This window comes from Pelobates fuscus, chromosome 2 (assembly GCF_036172605.1).
Source record: "Pelobates fuscus isolate aPelFus1 chromosome 2, aPelFus1.pri, whole genome shotgun sequence".
NCBI lineage: Eukaryota > Metazoa > Chordata > Amphibia > Anura > Pelobatidae > Pelobates > Pelobates fuscus.
In genome coordinates, this window is record NC_086318.1 from 353,373,282 (window position 1) to 353,389,553 (window position 16,272).

General features: G+C 42.9%; 19 non-coding genes across 19 annotated transcripts; all 19 read right to left on the reverse strand.

Annotated features, from left to right (window-relative positions):
* Positions 1 to 415: 415 nt before the first annotated feature.
* Positions 416 to 556, reverse strand: LOC134593380 (U4 spliceosomal RNA). Its single transcript, XR_010089870.1, has one exon. It is a non-coding gene; the product is annotated as a U4 spliceosomal RNA (small nuclear RNA).
* A 900-nt stretch (positions 557 to 1,456) lies between these two features.
* LOC134590539 (U1 spliceosomal RNA) lies at positions 1,457 to 1,623 on the reverse strand. Its single transcript, XR_010087447.1, has one exon. It is a non-coding gene; the product is annotated as a U1 spliceosomal RNA (small nuclear RNA).
* Positions 1,624 to 2,093: 470 nt separating this feature from the next.
* Positions 2,094 to 2,234, reverse strand: LOC134592728 (U4 spliceosomal RNA). Its single transcript, XR_010089313.1, has one exon. It is a non-coding gene; the product is annotated as a U4 spliceosomal RNA (small nuclear RNA).
* Positions 2,235 to 3,134: 900 nt separating this feature from the next.
* On the reverse strand, positions 3,135 to 3,301 carry LOC134591238 (U1 spliceosomal RNA). Its single transcript, XR_010088043.1, has one exon. It is a non-coding gene; the product is annotated as a U1 spliceosomal RNA (small nuclear RNA).
* A 471-nt stretch (positions 3,302 to 3,772) lies between these two features.
* On the reverse strand, positions 3,773 to 3,913 carry LOC134593489 (U4 spliceosomal RNA). The gene has a single exon (XR_010089964.1). It is a non-coding gene; the product is annotated as a U4 spliceosomal RNA (small nuclear RNA).
* An 899-nt stretch (positions 3,914 to 4,812) lies between these two features.
* Positions 4,813 to 4,979, reverse strand: LOC134590494 (U1 spliceosomal RNA). Its single transcript, XR_010087409.1, has one exon. It is a non-coding gene; the product is annotated as a U1 spliceosomal RNA (small nuclear RNA).
* Positions 4,980 to 5,450: 471 nt separating this feature from the next.
* On the reverse strand, positions 5,451 to 5,591 carry LOC134592216 (U4 spliceosomal RNA). The gene has a single exon (XR_010088873.1). It is a non-coding gene; the product is annotated as a U4 spliceosomal RNA (small nuclear RNA).
* An 899-nt stretch (positions 5,592 to 6,490) lies between these two features.
* On the reverse strand, positions 6,491 to 6,657 carry LOC134591193 (U1 spliceosomal RNA). Its single transcript, XR_010088006.1, has one exon. It is a non-coding gene; the product is annotated as a U1 spliceosomal RNA (small nuclear RNA).
* A 472-nt stretch (positions 6,658 to 7,129) lies between these two features.
* On the reverse strand, positions 7,130 to 7,270 carry LOC134593381 (U4 spliceosomal RNA). Its single transcript, XR_010089871.1, has one exon. It is a non-coding gene; the product is annotated as a U4 spliceosomal RNA (small nuclear RNA).
* An 899-nt stretch (positions 7,271 to 8,169) lies between these two features.
* LOC134591372 (U1 spliceosomal RNA) lies at positions 8,170 to 8,336 on the reverse strand. The gene has a single exon (XR_010088161.1). It is a non-coding gene; the product is annotated as a U1 spliceosomal RNA (small nuclear RNA).
* Positions 8,337 to 8,806: 470 nt separating this feature from the next.
* On the reverse strand, positions 8,807 to 8,947 carry LOC134593382 (U4 spliceosomal RNA). The gene has a single exon (XR_010089872.1). It is a non-coding gene; the product is annotated as a U4 spliceosomal RNA (small nuclear RNA).
* Positions 8,948 to 9,847: 900 nt separating this feature from the next.
* Positions 9,848 to 10,014, reverse strand: LOC134590540 (U1 spliceosomal RNA). Its single transcript, XR_010087448.1, has one exon. It is a non-coding gene; the product is annotated as a U1 spliceosomal RNA (small nuclear RNA).
* A 470-nt stretch (positions 10,015 to 10,484) lies between these two features.
* On the reverse strand, positions 10,485 to 10,625 carry LOC134592730 (U4 spliceosomal RNA). The gene has a single exon (XR_010089314.1). It is a non-coding gene; the product is annotated as a U4 spliceosomal RNA (small nuclear RNA).
* Positions 10,626 to 11,525: 900 nt separating this feature from the next.
* Positions 11,526 to 11,692, reverse strand: LOC134590526 (U1 spliceosomal RNA). Its single transcript, XR_010087436.1, has one exon. It is a non-coding gene; the product is annotated as a U1 spliceosomal RNA (small nuclear RNA).
* Positions 11,693 to 12,164: 472 nt separating this feature from the next.
* Positions 12,165 to 12,305, reverse strand: LOC134593491 (U4 spliceosomal RNA). Its single transcript, XR_010089965.1, has one exon. It is a non-coding gene; the product is annotated as a U4 spliceosomal RNA (small nuclear RNA).
* Positions 12,306 to 13,205: 900 nt separating this feature from the next.
* LOC134589826 (U1 spliceosomal RNA) lies at positions 13,206 to 13,372 on the reverse strand. The gene has a single exon (XR_010086842.1). It is a non-coding gene; the product is annotated as a U1 spliceosomal RNA (small nuclear RNA).
* A 471-nt stretch (positions 13,373 to 13,843) lies between these two features.
* Positions 13,844 to 13,984, reverse strand: LOC134592217 (U4 spliceosomal RNA). The gene has a single exon (XR_010088874.1). It is a non-coding gene; the product is annotated as a U4 spliceosomal RNA (small nuclear RNA).
* An 899-nt stretch (positions 13,985 to 14,883) lies between these two features.
* Positions 14,884 to 15,050, reverse strand: LOC134589827 (U1 spliceosomal RNA). The gene has a single exon (XR_010086843.1). It is a non-coding gene; the product is annotated as a U1 spliceosomal RNA (small nuclear RNA).
* Positions 15,051 to 15,522: 472 nt separating this feature from the next.
* Positions 15,523 to 15,663, reverse strand: LOC134593688 (U4 spliceosomal RNA). The gene has a single exon (XR_010090130.1). It is a non-coding gene; the product is annotated as a U4 spliceosomal RNA (small nuclear RNA).
* Between the last annotated feature and the right edge of the window lie 609 nt (positions 15,664 to 16,272).

Sequence of the window (16,272 nt, forward strand, 5' to 3'; positions counted from 1 at the left end):
TGGTGAAATAATAAAGCAAGTTAAAAAAAAAAAAAGCAAATAAATAATCCAAATGATAGAAGGCTACAAAAGATTACCAAACCTCGTGGCTGATCGTTGTTTTCCTTAGCTACCAGTAATTTTAGTGCCTTCAGGTGGTTAGGTGTGAATAATTGAGCTGGATTCAGGGTGCGAAGGAGCAATTTGCATAAAGGCAAATGCTAGGCCAATGAGCCGAAGGATGGGAATTCGTAGCATGTAGTGAGAATAGTGTGCTGCCGGAAACAAGTGAATTCAGTGGGAGAGAAAGGTAAAAGGGAAATGCTAAGAAGCCAGCGGAAGGAATGGTGCAACAGAGCTCAGGAAGAAACAGGAGTCATGTAAGACACGCCCTAGACATGGGGCGCCATAAACTTTTATTAAACCAATCTTTCAGTCTCCTTAGAACCTGTCAAAAATTGCCAATGCTGACTGTATTTCAAGTCATCATGGCGGGGTATTGGGTAAAGTTTTCAATTAGCAATAATCACGCCTCGGATTGACCTCATGGGCTACGATACTGCCACTGCGCAAAGCTAGCTGTTCAAGTGGGCCAGCTTTTAAGAGCTACCACGTAAGGACACTTTAAGACAGCGGTGAGAAAAAGTTCATGACCATAAGCCATTGCAAAGGATTATGGGAGGCAATATTCTAATTAGGCCCGCTTCCTCCTACAGGGAAGCTTAAACCCCAACAAATTCCTCGGTCTTCTTATATGGCATCTTGGAATGGTTCCAAACCTATAACAGAGAGTGAGGGCAACCATATCTTGCAGCAAACCTTGTACAATTTTTTTTCTCTCTTTGGAAACAGTTTTGCCAAGATTCTACTACAGCAGCCATTAGGCAGAGTACACAATCCGCTGGTCTACGTTCGTCCCCAAAGTCACACATTTCATGACTCCATCGATAGGAATGACCCTTGCCTAGCACCTGTCTTCTCTTCATCCACACTCAACAGGGCTGAAAGAACATTTGTGGTGGCTTTTTCAAAATTCCATGGTGTTCATTAGTAAGTGCTAGCGACCACCCAGCTATTCCTAAGGTTTGGTCTGATTGTCTCAAGCGGCAATTCACTGCCTTGATCCAGAAAATCTTTTTTTTCCCAGAAATTCAATCAAACGTTACGTTCTGTTGGAAGACGTAATATAGGTCTCCAATTCTTTATTTCTTCCATTGCATTGAAGCATACAATAAATCAAAAGAAGTCAGGATAAAAAAATGATGAAAAAAAAGCTGAAAAGTTAAAATAAAAAGTGAAATTCTGGCTTAAAACTGGTCTCCAGAAAACATAGATAATAAAAATGATCAAGCCTAGGAAATGATTGTCGCTGCCTGCTTGATGTGGAAAGTAAGAGCCAAAGAAGACGGGTGCCGTGGCTGAAATTATCCTTCGTCAGAATTGGTGAAGTTCTCTATTTTTGTCAAACAAGCAAACACAGGGGAAAGCGCGAACGCAGTCCCCCACTACAATAAATTATGCAGTCGAGTTTCCCACATTTGAGGAAATCGCAGAGGTCAACTGGTACGGAGTGCAATGAACCAGCCTCACTCTGGGAGAGCCACCTTAGGGATCATGGCTATTGCTCCCCTGCCAGGTAAGTATGACATGACGGGTACATTCAAAGGCACGCCCGCTGGGAAGCCTTTCCTTTAGGCTGTGGTGAAATAATAAAGCAAGTTAAAAAAAAAAAAAGCAAATAAATAATCCAAATGATAGAAGGCTACAAAAGATTACCAAACCTCGTGGCTGATCGTTGTTTTCCTTAGCTACCAGTAATTTTAGTGCCTTCAGGTGGTTAGGTGTGAATAATTGAGCTGGATTCAGGGTGCGAAGGAGCAATTTGCATAAAGGCAAATGCTAGGCCAATGAGCCGAAGGATGGGAATTCGTAGCATGTAGTGAGAATAGTGTGCTGCCGGAAACAAGTGAATTCAGTGGGAGAGAAAGGTAAAAGGGAAATGCTAAGAAGCCAGCGGAAGGAATGGTGCAACAGAGCTCAGGAAGAAACGGGAGTCACGTAAGACACGCCCTAGACATGGGGCGCCATAAACTTTTATTAAACCAATCTTTCAGTCTCCTTAGAGCCTGTCAAAAATTGCCAATGCTGACTGTATTTCAAGTCATCATGGCGGGGTATTGGGTAAAGTTTTCAATTAGCAATAATCACGCCTCGGATTGACCTCATGGGCTACGATACTGCCACTGCGCAAAGTTAACTGTTCAAGTGGGCCAGCTTTTAAGAGCTACCACGTAAGGACACTTTAAGACAGCGGTGAGAAAAAGTTCATGACCATAAGCCATTGCAAAGGATTGTGGGAGGCAATATTCTAATTAGGCCCGCTTCCTCCTACAGGGAAGCTTAAACCCCAACAAATTCCTCGGTCTTCTTATATGGCATCTTGGAATGGTTCCAAACCTATAACAGAGAGTGAGGGCAACCATATCTTGCAGCAAACCTTGTACAATTTTTTTTCTCTCTTTGGAAACGGTTTTGCCAAGATTCTACTACAGCAGCCATTAGGCAGAGTACACAATCCGCTGGTCTACGTTCGTCCCCAAAGTCACACATTTCATGACTCCATCGATAGGAATGACCCTTGCCTAGCACCTGTCTTCTCTTCATCCACACTCAACAGGGCTGAAAGAACATTTGTGGTGGCTTTTTCAAAATTCCATGGTGTTCATTAGTAAGTGCTAGCGACCACCCAGCTATTCCTAAGGTTTGGTCTGATTGTCTCAAGCGGCAATTCACTGCCTTGATCCAGAAAATCTTTTTTTTCCCAGAAATTCAATCAAACGTTACGTTCTGTTGGAAGACGTAATATAGGTCTCCAATTCTTTATTTCTTCCATTGCATTGAAGCATACAATAAATCAAAAGAAGTCAGGATAAAAAAATGATGAAAAAAAAGCTGAAAAGTTAAAATAAAAAGTGAAATTCTGGCTTAAAACTGGTCTCCAGAAAACATAGATAATAAAAATGATCAAGCCTAGGAAATGATTGTCGCTGCCTGCTTGATGCGGAAAGTAAGAGCCAAAGAAGACGGGTGCCGTTGCTGAAATTATCCTTCGTCAGAATTGGTGAAGTTCTCTATTTTTGTCAAACAAGCAAACACAGGGGAAAGCGCGAACGCAGTCCCCCACTACCATAAATTATGCAGTCGATTTTCCCACATTTGAGGAAATCGCAGAGGTCAACTGGTACGGAGTGCAATGAACCAGCCTCACTTTGGGAGAACCACCTTAGGGATCATGGCTATTGCTCCCCTGCCAGGTAAGTATGACATGACGGGTACATTCAAAGGCACGCCCGCTGGGAAGCCTTTCCTTTAGGCTGTGGTGAAATAATAAAGCAAGTTAAAAAAAAAAAAAAGCAAATAAATAATCCAAATGATAGAAGGCTACAAAAGATTACCAAACCTCGTGGCTGATCGTTGTTTTCCTTAGCTACCAGTAATTTTAGTGCCTTCAGGTGGTTAGGTGTGAATAATTGAGCTGGATTCAGGGTGCGAAGGAGCAATTTGCATAAAGGCAAATGCTAGGCCAATGAGCCGAAGGATGGGAATTCGTAGCATGGAGTGAGAATAGTGTGCTGCCGGAAACAAGTGGATTCAGTGGGAGAGAAAGGTAAAAGGGAAATGCAAGGAAGCCAGCGGAAGGAATGGTGCAACAGAGCTCAGGAAGAAACGGGAGTCACGTAAGACACGCCCTAGACATGGGGCGCCATAAACTTTTTTTAAACCAATCTTTCAGTCTCCTTAGAGCCTGTCAAAAATTGCCAATGCTGACTGTATTTCAAGTCATCATGGCGGGGTATTGGGTAAAGTTTTCAATTAGCAATAATCACGCCTCAGATTGACCTCATGGGCTACGATACTGCCACTGCGCAAAGTTAACTGTTCAAGTGGGCCAGCTTTTAAGAGCTACCACGTAAGGACACTTTAAGACAGCGGTGAGAAAAAGTTCATGACCATAAGCCATTGCAAAGGATTGTGGGAGGCAATATTCTAATTAGGCCCGCTTCCTCCTACAGGGAAGCTTAAACCCCAACAAATTCCTCGGTCTTCTTATATGGCATCTTGGAATGGTTCCAAACCTATAACAGAGAGTGAGGGCAACCATATCTTGCAGCAAACCTTGTACAATTTTTTTTCTCTCTTTGGAAACGGTTTTGCCAAGATTCTACTACAGCAGCCATTAGGCAGAGTACACAATCCGCTGGTCTACGTTCGTCCCCAAAGTCACACATTTCATGACTCCATCGATAGGAATGACCCTTGCCTAGCACCTGTCTTCTCTTCATCCACACTCAACAGGGCTGAAAGAACATTTGTGGTGGCTTTTTCAAAATTCCATGGTGTTCATTAGTAAGTGCTAGCGACCACCCAGCTATTCCTAAGGTTTGGTCTGATTGTCTCAAGCGGCAATTCACTGCCTTGATCCAGAAAATCTTTTTTTTCCCAGAAATTCAATCAAACGTTACGTTCTGTTGGAAGACGTAATATAGGTCTCCAATTCTTTATTTCTTCCATTGCATTGAAGCATACAATAAATCAAAAGAAGTCAGGATAAAAAAATGATGAAAAAAAGCTGAAAAGTTAAAATAAAAAGTGAAATTCTGGCTTAAAACTGGTCTCCAGAAAACATAGATAATAAAAATGATCAAGCCTAGGAAATGATTGTCGCTGCCTGCTTGATGCGGAAAGTAAGAGCCAAAGAAGACGGGTGCCGTGGCTGAAATTATCCTTCGTCAGAATTGGTGAAGTTCTCTATTTTTGTCAAACAAGCAAACACAGGGGAAAGCGCGAACGCAGTCCCCCACTACCATAAATTATGCAGTCGAGTTTCCCACATTTGAGGAAATCGCAGAGGTCAACTGGTACGGAGTGCAATGAACCAGCCTCACTCTGGGAGAGCCACCTTAGGGATCATGGCTATTGCTCCCCTGCCAGGTAAATATGACATGACGGGTACATTCAAAGGCACGCCCGCTGGGAAGCCTTTCCTTTAGGCTGTGGTGAAATAATAAAGCAAGTTAAAAAAAAAAAAAAGCAAATAAATAATCCAAATGATAGAAGGCTACAAAAGATTACCAAACCTCGTGGCTGATCGTTGTTTTCCTTAGCTACCAGTAATTTTAGTGCCTTCAGGTGGTTAGGTGTGAATAATTGAGCTGGATTCAGGGTGCGAAGGAGCAATTTGCATAAAGGCAAATGCTAGGCCAATGAGCCGAAGGATGGGAATTCGTAGCATGTAGTGAGAATAGTGTGCTGCCGGAAACAAGTGAATTCAGTGGGAGAGAAAGGTAAAAGGGAAATGCTAAGAAGCCAGCAGAAGGAATGGTGCAACAGAGCTCAGGAAGAAACGGGAGTCACGTAAGACACGCCCTAGACATGGGGCGCCATAAACTTTTATTAAACCAATCTTTCAGTCTCCTTAGAGCCTGTCAAAAATTGCCAATGCTGACTGTATTTCAAGTCATCATGGCGGGGTATTGGGTAAAGTTTTCAATTAGCAATAATCACGCCTCGGATTGACCTCATGGGCTACGATACTGCCACTGCGCAAAGCTAGCTGTTCAAGTGGGCCAGCTTTTAAGAGCTACCACGTAAGGACACTTTAAGACAGCGGTGAGAAAAAGTTCATGACCATAAGCCATTGCAAAGGATTATGGGAGGCAATATTCTAATTAGGCCCGCTTCCTCCTACAGAGAAGCTTAAACCCCAACAAATTCCTCGGTCTTCTTATATGGCATCTTGGAATGGTTCCAAACCTATAACAGAGAGTGAGGGCAACCATATCTTGCAGCAAACCTTGTACAATTTTTTTTCTCTCTTTGGAAACAGTTTTGCCAAGATTCTACTACAGCAGCCATTAGGCAGAGTACACAATCCGCTGGTCTACGTTCGTCCCCAAAGTCACACATTTCATGACTCCATCGATAGGAATGACCCTTGCCTAGCACCTGTCTTCTCTTCATCCACACTCAACAGGGCTGAAAGAACATTTGTGGTGGCTTTTTCAAAATTCCATGGTGTTCATTAGTAAGTGCTAGCGACCACCCAGCTATTCCTAAGGTTTGGTCTGATTGTCTCAAGCGGCAATTCACTGCCTTGATCCAGAAAATCTTTTTTTCCCAGAAATTCAATCAAACGTTACGTTCTGTTGGAAGACGTAATATAGGTCTCCAATTCTTTATTTCTTCCATTGCATTGAAGCATACAATAAATCAAAAGAAGTCAGGATAAAAAAATGATGAAAAAAAAGCTGAAAAGTTAAAATAAAAAGTGAAATTCTGGCTTAAAACTGGTCTCCAGAAAACATAGATAATAAAAATGATCAAGCCTAGGAAATGATTGTCGCTGCCTGCTTGATGCGGAAAGTAAGAGCCAAAGAAGACGGGTGCCGTGGCTGAAATTATCCTTCGTCAGAATTGGTGAAGTTCTCTATTTTTGTCAAACAAGCAAACACAGGGGAAAGCGCGAACGCAGTCCCCCACTACCATAAATTATGCAGTCGAGTTTCCCACATTTGAGGAAATCGCAGAGGTCAACTGGTACGGAGTGCAATGAACCAGCCTCACTCTGGGAGAGCCACCTTAGGAATAATGGCTATTGCTCCCCTGCCAGGTAAGTATGACATGACGGGTACATTCAAAGGCACGCCCGCTGGGAAGCCTTTCCTTTAGGCTGTGGTGAAATAATAAAGCAAGTTTAAAAAAAAAAAAAAGCAAATAAATAATCCAAATGATAGAAGGCTACAAAAGATTACCAAACCTCGTGGCTGATCGTTGTTTTCCTTAGCTACCAGTAATTTTAGTGCCTTCAGGTGGTTAGGTGTGAATAATTGAGCTGGATTCAGGGTGCGAAGGAGCAATTTGCATAAAGGCAAATGCTAGGCCAATGAGCCGAAGGATGGGAATTCGTAGCATGTAGTGAGAATAGTGTGCTGCCGGAAACAAGTGAATTCAGTCAGAGAGAAAGGTAAAAGGGAAATGCTAAGAAGCCAGCGGAAGGAATGGTGCAACAGAGCTCAGGAAGAAACAGGAGTCACGTAAGACACGCCCTAGACATGGGGCGCCATAAACTTTTATTAAACCAATCTTTCAGTCTCCTTAGAACCTGTCAAAAATTGCCAATGCTGACTGTATTTCAAGTCATCATGGCGGGGTATTGGGTAAAGTTTTCAATTAGCAATAATCACGCCTCGGATTGACCTCATGGGCTACGATACTGCCACTGCGCAAAGCTAGCTGTTCAAGTGGGCCAGCTTTTAAGAGCTACCACGTAAGGACACTTTAAGACAGCGGTGAGAAAAAGTTCATGACCATAAGCCATTGCAAAGGATTATGGGAGGCAATATTCTAATTAGGCCCGCTTCCTCCTACAGGGAAGCTTAAACCCCAACAAATTCCTCGGTCTTCTTATATGGCATCTTGGAATGGTTCCAAACCTATAACAGAGAGTGAGGGCAACCATATCTTGCAGCAAACCTTGTACAATTTTTTTTCTCTCTTTGGAAACAGTTTTGCCAAGATTCTACTACAGCAGCCATTAGGCAGAGTACACAATCCGCTGGTCTACGTTCGTCCCCAAAGTCACACATTTCATGACTCCATCGATAGGAATGACCCTTGCCTAGCACCTGTCTTCTCTTCATCCACACTCAACAGGGCTGAAAGAACATTTGTGGTGGCTTTTTCAAAATTCCATGGTGTTCATTAGTAAGTGCTAGCGACCACCCAGCTATTCCTAAGGTTTGGTCTGATTGTCTCAAGCGGCAATTCACTGCCTTGATCCAGAAAATCTTTTTTTCCCAGAAATTCAATCAAACGTTACGTTCTGTTGGAAGACGTAATATAGGTCTCCAATTCTTTATTTCTTCCATTGCATTGAAGCATACAATAAATCAAAAGAAGTCAGGATAAAAAAATGATGAAAAAAAAGCTGAAAAGTTAAAATAAAAAGTGAAATTCTGGCTTAAAACTGGTCTCCAGAAAACATAGATAATAAAAATGATCAAACCTAGGAAATGATTGTCGCTGCCTGCTTGATGTGGAAAGTAAGAGCCAAAGAAGACGGGTGCCGTGGCTGAAATTATCCTTCGTCAGAATTGGTGAAGTTCTCTATTTTTGTCAAACAAGCAAACACAGGGGAAAGCGCGAACGCAGCCCCCCACTACCATAAATTATGCAGTCGAGTTTCCCACATTTGAGGAAATCGCAGAGGTCAACTGGTACGGAGTGCAATGAACCAGCCTCACTCTGGAAGAGCCACCTTAGGGATCATGGCTATTGCTCTCCTGCCAGGTAAGTATGACATGACGGGTACATTCAAAGGCACGCCCGCTGGGAAGCCTTTCCTTTAGGCTGTGGTGAAATAATAAAGCAAGTTAAAAAAAAAAAAAGCAAATAAATAATCCAAATGATAGAAGGCTACAAAAGATTACCAAACCTCGTGGCTGATCGTTGTTTTCCTTAGCTACCAGTAATTTTAGTGCCTTCAGGTGGTTAGGTGTGAATAATTGAGCTGGATTCAGGGTGCGAAGGAGCAATTTGCATAAAGGCAAATGCTAGGCCAATGAGCCGAAGGATGGGAATTCGTAGCATGTAGTGAGAATAGTGTGCTGCCGGAAACAAGTGAATTCAGTGGGAGAGAAAGGTAAAAGGGAAATGCTAAGAAGCCAGCGGAAGGAATGGTGCAACAGAGCTCAGGAAGAAACAGGAGTCACGTAAGACACGCCCTAGACATGGGGCGCCATAAACTTTTATTAAACCAATCTTTCAGTCTCCTTAGAACCTGTCAAAAATTGCCAATGCTGACTGTATTTCAAGTCATCATGGCGGGGTATTGGGTAAAGTTTTCAATTAGCAATAATCACGCCTCGGATTGACCTCATGGGCTACGATACTGCCACTGCGCAAAGCTAGCTGTTCAAGTGGGCCAGCTTTTAAGAGCTACCACGTAAGGACACTTTAAGACAGCGGTGAGAAAAAGTTCATGACCATAAGCCATTGCAAAGGATTATGGGAGGCAATATTCTAATTAGGCCCGCTTCCTCCTACAGGGAAGCTTAAACCCCAACAAATTCCTCGGTCTTCTTATATGGCATCTTGGAATGGTTCCAAACCTATAACAGAGAGTGAGGGCAACCATATCTTGCAGCAAACCTTGTACAATTTTTTTTCTCTCTTTGGAAACAGTTTTGCCAAGATTCTACTACAGCAGCCATTAGGCAGAGTACACAATCCGCTGGTCTACGTTCGTCCCCAAAGTCACACATTTCATGACTCCATCGATAGGAATGACCCTTGCCTAGCACCTGTCTTCTCTTCATCCACACTCAACAGGGCTGAAAGAACATTTGTGGTGGCTTTTTCAAAATTCCATGGTGTTCATTAGTAAGTGCTAGCGACCACCCAGCTATTCCTAAGGTTTGGTCTGATTGTCTCAAGCGGCAATTCACTGCCTTGATCCAGAAAATCTTTTTTTTCCCAGAAATTCAATCAAACGTTACGTTCTGTTGGAAGACGTAATATAGGTCTCCAATTCTTTATTTCTTCCATTGCATTGAAGCATACAATAAATCAAAAGAAGTCAGGATAAAAAAATGATGAAAAAAAAGCTGAAAAGTTAAAATAAAAAGTGAAATTCTGGCTTAAAACTGGTCTCCAGAAAACATAGATAATAAAAATGATCAAGCCTAGGAAATGATTGTCGCTGCCTGCTTGATGTGGAAAGTAAGAGCCAAAGAAGACGGGTGCCGTGGCTGAAATTATCCTTCGTCAGAATTGGTGAAGTTCTCTATTTTTGTCAAACAAGCAAACACAGGGGAAAGCGCGAACGCAGTCCCCCACTACAATAAATTATGCAGTCGAGTTTCCCACATTTGAGGAAATCGCAGAGGTCAACTGGTACGGAGTGCAATGAACCAGCCTCACTCTGGGAGAGCCACCTTAGGGATCATGGCTATTGCTCCCCTGCCAGGTAAGTATGACATGACGGGTACATTCAAAGGCACGCCCGCTGGGAAGCCTTTCCTTTAGGCTGTGGTGAAATAATAAAGCAAGTTAAAAAAAAAAAAAGCAAATAAATAATCCAAATGATAGAAGGCTACAAAAGATTACCAAACCTCGTGGCTGATCGTTGTTTTCCTTAGCTACCAGTAATTTTAGTGCCTTCAGGTGGTTAGGTGTGAATAATTGAGCTGGATTCAGGGTGCGAAGGAGCAATTTGCATAAAGGCAAATGCTAGGCCAATGAGCCGAAGGATGGGAATTCGTAGCATGTAGTGAGAATAGTGTGCTGCCGGAAACAAGTGAATTCAGTGGGAGAGAAAGGTAAAAGGGAAATGCTAAGAAGCCAGCGGAAGGAATGGTGCAACAGAGCTCAGGAAGAAACGGGAGTCACGTAAGACACGCCCTAGACATGGGGCGCCATAAACTTTTATTAAACCAATCTTTCAGTCTCCTTAGAGCCTGTCAAAAATTGCCAATGCTGACTGTATTTCAAGTCATCATGGCGGGGTATTGGGTAAAGTTTTCAATTAGCAATAATCACGCCTCGGATTGACCTCATGGGCTACGATACTGCCACTGCGCAAAGTTAACTGTTCAAGTGGGCCAGCTTTTAAGAGCTACCACGTAAGGACACTTTAAGACAGCGGTGAGAAAAAGTTCATGACCATAAGCCATTGCAAAGGATTGTGGGAGGCAATATTCTAATTAGGCCCGCTTCCTCCTACAGGGAAGCTTAAACCCCAACAAATTCCTCGGTCTTCTTATATGGCATCTTGGAATGGTTCCAAACCTATAACAGAGAGTGAGGGCAACCATATCTTGCAGCAAACCTTGTACAATTTTTTTTCTCTCTTTGGAAACGGTTTTGCCAAGATTCTACTACAGCAGCCATTAGGCAGAGTACACAATCCGCTGGTCTACGTTCGTCCCCAAAGTCACACATTTCATGACTCCATCGATAGGAATGACCCTTGCCTAGCACCTGTCTTCTCTTCATCCACACTCAACAGGGCTGAAAGAACATTTGTGGTGGCTTTTTCAAAATTCCATGGTGTTCATTAGTAAGTGCTAGCGACCACCCAGCTATTCCTAAGGTTTGGTCTGATTGTCTCAAGCGGCAATTCACTGCCTTGATCCAGAAAATCTTTTTTTTCCCAGAAATTCAATCAAACGTTACGTTCTGTTGGAAGACGTAATATAGGTCTCCAATTCTTTATTTCTTCCATTGCATTGAAGCATACAATAAATCAAAAGAAGTCAGGATAAAAAAATGATGAAAAAAAAGCTGAAAAGTTAAAATAAAAAGTGAAATTCTGGCTTAAAACTGGTCTCCAGAAAACATAGATAATAAAAATGATCAAGCCTAGGAAATGATTGTCGCTGCCTGCTTGATGCGGAAAGTAAGAGCCAAAGAAGACGGGTGCCGTTGCTGAAATTATCCTTCGTCAGAATTGGTGAAGTTCTCTATTTTTGTCAAACAAGCAAACACAGGGGAAAGCGCGAACGCAGTCCCCCACTACCATAAATTATGCAGTCGATTTTCCCACATTTGAGGAAATCGCAGAGGTCAACTGGTACGGAGTGCAATGAACCAGCCTCACTCTGGGAGAACCACCTTAGGGATCATGGCTATTGCTCCCCTGCCAGGTAAGTATGACATGACGGGTACATTCAAAGGCACGCCCGCTGGGAAGCCTTTCCTTTAGGCTGTGGTGAAATAATAAAGCAAGTTAAAAAAAAAAAAAAAGCAAATAAATAATCCAAATGATAGAAGGCTACAAAAGATTACCAAACCTCGTGGCTGATCGTTGTTTTCCTTAGCTACCAGTAATTTTAGTGCCTTCAGGTGGTTAGGTGTGAATAATTGAGCTGGATTCAGGGTGCGAAGGAGCAATTTGCATAAAGGCAAATGCTAGGCCAATGAGCCGAAGGATGGGAATTCGTAGCATGGAGTGAGAATAGTATGCTGCCGGAAACAAGTGGATTCAGTGGGAGAGAAAGGTAAAAGGGAAATGCAAGGAAGCCAGCGGAAGGAATGGTGCAACAGAGCTCAGGAAGAAACGGGAGTCACGTAAGACACGCCCTAGACATGGGGCGCCATAAACTTTTTTTAAACCAATCTTTCAGTCTCCTTAGAGCCTGTCAAAAATTGCCAATGCTGACTGTATTTCAAGTCATCATGGCGGGGTATTGGGTAAAGTTTTCAATTAGCAATAATCACGCCTCAGATTGACCTCATGGGCTACGATACTGCCACTGCGCAAAGTTAACTGTTCAAGTGGGCCAGCTTTTAAGAGCTACCACGTAAGGACACTTTAAGACAGCGGTGAGAAAAAGTTCATGACCATAAGCCATTGCAAAGGATTGTGGGAGGCAATATTCTAATTAGGCCCGCTTCCTCCTACAGGGAAGCTTAAACCCCAACAAATTCCTCGGTCTTCTTATATGGCATCTTGGAATGGTTCCAAACCTATAACAGAGAGTGAGGGCAACCATATCTTGCAGCAAACCTTGTACAATTTTTTTTCTCTCTTTGGAAACGGTTTTGCCAAGATTCTACTACAGCAGCCATTAGGCAGAGTACACAATCCGCTGGTCTACGTTCGTCCCCAAAGTCACACATTTCATGACTCCATCGATAGGAATGACCCTTGCCTAGCACCTGTCTTCTCTTCATCCACACTCAACAGGGCTGAAAGAACATTTGTGGTGGCTTTTTCAAAATTCCATGGTGTTCATTAGTAAGTGCTAGCGACCACCCAGCTATTCCTAAGGTTTGGTCTGATTGTCTCAAGCGGCAATTCACTGCCTTGATCCAGAAAATCTTTTTTTTCCCAGAAATTCAATCAAACGTTACGTTCTGTTGGAAGACGTAATATAGGTCTCCAATTCTTTATTTCTTCCATTGCATTGAAGCATACAATAAATCAAAAGAAGTCAGGATAAAAAAATGATGAAAAAAAAGCTGAAAAGTTAAAATAAAAAGTGAAATTCTGGCTTAAAACTGGTCTCCAGAAAACATAGATAATAAAAATGATCAAGCCTAGGAAATGATTGTCGCTGCCTGCTTGATGCGGAAAGTAAGAGCCAAAGAAGACGGGTGCCGTGGCTGAAATTATCCTTCGTCAGAATTGGTGAAGTTCTCTATTTTTGTCAAACAAGCAAACACAGGGGAAAGCGCGAACGCAGTCCCCCACTACCATAAATTATGCAGTCGAGTTTCCCACATTTGAGGAAATCGCAGAGGTCAACTGGTACGGAGTGCAATGAACCAGCCTCACTCTGGGAGAGCCACCTTAGGGATCATGGCTATTGCTCCCCTGCCAGGTAAGTATGACATGACGGGTACATTCAAAGGCACGCCCGCTGGGAAGCCTTTCCTTTAGGCTGTGGTGAAATAATAAAGCAAGTTAAAAAAAAAAAAAAGCAAATAAATAATCCAAATGATAGAAGGCTACAAAAGATTACCAAACCTCGTGGCTGATCGTTGTTTTCCTTAGCTACCAGTAATTTTAGTGCCTTCAGGTGGTTAGGTGTGAATAATTGAGCTGGATTCAGGGTGCGAAGGAGCAATTTGCATAAAGGCAAATGCTAGGCCAATGAGCCGAAGGATGGGAATTCGTAGCATGTAGTGAGAATAGTGTGCTGCCGGAAACAAGTGAATTCAGTGGGAGAGAAAGGTAAAAGGGAAATGCTAAGAAGCCAGCGGAAGGAATGGTGCAACAGAGCTCAGGAAGAAACGGGAGTCACGTAAGACACGCCCTAGACATGGGGCGCCATAAACTTTTATTAAACCAATCTTTCAGTCTCCTTAGAGCCTGTCAAAAATTGCCAATGCTGACTGTATTTCAAGTCATCATGGCGGGGTATTGGGTAAAGTTTTCAATTAGCAATAATCACGCCTCGGATTGACCTCATGGGCTACGATACTGCCACTGCGCAAAGCTAGCTGTTCAAGTGGGCCAGCTTTTAAGAGCTACCACGTAAGGACACTTTAAGACAGCGGTGAGAAAAAGTTCATGACCATAAGCCATTGCAAAGGATTATGGGAGGCAATATTCTAATTAGGCCCGCTTCCTCCTACAGGGAAGCTTAAACCCCAACAAATTCCTCGGTCTTCTTATATGGCATCTTGGAATGGTTCCAAACCTATAACAGAGAGTGAGGGCAACCATATCTTGCAGCAAACCTTGTACAATTTTTTTTCTCTCTTTGGAAACAGTTTTGCCAAGATTCTACTACAGCAGCCATTAGGCAGAGTACACAATCCGCTGGTCTACGTTCGTCCCCAAAGTCACACATTTCATGACTCCATCGATAGGAATGACCCTTGCCTAGCACCTGTCTTCTCTTCATCCACACTCAACAGGGCTGAAAGAACATTTGTGGTGGCTTTTTCAAAATTCCATGGTGTTCATTAGTAAGTGCTAGCGACCACCCAGCTATTCCTAAGGTTTGGTCTGATTGTCTCAAGCGGCAATTCACTGCCTTGATCCAGAAAATCTTTTTTTCCCAGAAATTCAATCAAACGTTACGTTCTGTTGGAAGACGTAATATAGGTCTCCAATTCTTTATTTCTTCCATTGCATTGAAGCATACAATAAATCAAAAGAAGTCAGGATAAAAAAATGATGAAAAAAAAGCTGAAAAGTTAAAATAAAAAGTGAAATTCTGGCTTAAAACTGGTCTCCAGAAAACATAGATAATAAAAATGATCAAGCCTAGGAAATGATTGTCGCTGCCTGCTTGATGCGGAAAGTAAGAGCCAAAGAAGACGGGTGCCGTGGCTGAAATTATCCTTCGTCAGAATTGGTGAAGTTCTCTATTTTTGTCAAACAAGCAAACACAGGGGAAAGCGCGAACGCAGTCCCCCACTACCATAAATTATGCAGTCGAGTTTCCCACATTTGAGGAAATCGCAGAGGTCAACTGGTACGGAGTGCAATGAACCAGCCTCACTCTGGGAGAGCCACCTTAGGGATCATGGCTATTGCTCCCCTGCCAGGTAAGTATGACATGACGGGTACATTCAAAGGCACGCCCGCTGGGAAGCCTTTCCTTTAGGCTGTGGTGAAATAATAAAGCAAGTTTAAAAAAAAAAAAAAGCAAATAAATAATCCAAATGATAGAAGGCTACAAAAGATTACCAAACCTCGTGGCTGATCGTTGTTTTCCTTAGCTACCAGTAATTTTAGTGCCTTCAGGTGGTTAGGTGTGAATAATTGAGCTGGATTCAGGGTGCGAAGGAGCAATTTGCATAAAGGCAAATGCTAGGCCAATGAGCCGAAGGATGGGAATTCGTAGCATGTAGTGAGAATAGTGTGCTGCCGGAAACAAGTGAATTCAGTCGGAGAGAAAGGTAAAAGGGAAATGCTAAGAAGCCAGCGGAAGGAATGGTGCAACAGAGCTCAGGAAGAAACAGGAGTCACGTAAGACACGCCCTAGACATGGGGCGCCATAAACTTTTATTAAACCAATCTTTCAGTCTCCTTAGAACCTGTCAAAAATTGCCAATGCTGACTGTATTTCAAGACATCATGGCGGGGTATTGGGTAAAGTTTTCAATTAGCAATAATCACGCCTCGGATTGACCTCATGGGCTACGATACTGCCACTGCGCAAAGCTAGCTGTTCAAGTGGGCCAGCTTTTAAGAGCTACCACGTAAGGACACTTTAAGACAGCGGTGAGAAAAAGTTCATGACCATAAGCCATTGCAAAGGATTATGGGAGGCAATATTCTAATTAGGCCCGCTTCCTCCTACAGGGAAGCTTAAACCCCAACAAATTCCTCGGTCTTCTTATATGGCATCTTGGAATGGTTCCAAACCTATAACAGAGAGTGAGGGCAACCATATCTTGCAGCAAACCTTGTACAATTTTTTTTCTCTCTTTGGAAACAGTTTTGCCAAGATTCTACTACAGCAGCCATTAGGCAGAGTACACAATCCGCTGGTCTACGTTCGTCCCCAAAGTCACACATTTCATGACTCCATCGATAGGAATGACCCTTGCCTAGCACCTGTCTTCTCTTCATCCACACTCAACAGGGCTGAAAGAACATTTGTGGTGGCTTTTTCAAAATTCCATGGTGTTCATTAGTAAGTGCTAGCGACCACCCAGCTATTCCTAAGGTTTGGTCTGATTGTCTCAAGCGGCAATTCACTGCCTTGATCCAGAAAATCTTTTTTTCCCAGAAATTCAATCAAACGTTACTTTCTGTTGGAAGACGTAATA